The sequence below is a fragment of the Galeopterus variegatus genome, unplaced genomic scaffold, assembly GCF_000696425.1.
Source record: "Galeopterus variegatus unplaced genomic scaffold, G_variegatus-3.0.2 Scaffold17861, whole genome shotgun sequence".
Classification (NCBI taxonomy): domain Eukaryota; kingdom Metazoa; phylum Chordata; class Mammalia; order Dermoptera; family Cynocephalidae; genus Galeopterus; species Galeopterus variegatus.
This window is the reverse complement of record NW_007743972.1, coordinates 14,662-15,159: the sequence shown is the minus strand read 5'-3', so window position 1 is coordinate 15,159 and position 498 is coordinate 14,662.

Here is a 498-nt window from a genome sequence, read left to right as displayed (position 1 = left end):
CATCACTCCTAATTATATCCAGTGGGTCATGCAGCCTCTGCAGGTCCTGGAAACTAATGAGGAATTTTAATAGCACAGTCCAGGTGGTCCCTAGAATATCCTGAAGCTCATGTGCTTGTCTATTGGTTTGGACAAAGCACGGGGCAGTTCTGGTGTGTATAGACCTTTCTCAGAGGGAGGGTTGAATTCGTTGTTCATTGTCTGTGCTCTGATGCCTCCTGCCTCTCAGTCCAACTTCCTGGCATTTCCCTTATTAGGGAGGAGTCTGGCTGAGGCCTCTGTCCCATCACAGACTGTTAGTATCCAGGAACACTGTAAAATGTGATCTGAGAGCAGGCAGGCCCCATGGTAGTATGTTGGTTAAAGCTAATGACCTGAGAGTCGGTGTTGGTTCAACACAGCAAGACATGTTCACCAGTCTGAGCAGTGTATCGGGCAATTTTTTTTTTTTTTTTGTCTTTTTGTCTTTTTTTTCGTGACCGGCAACGGATCGCAACC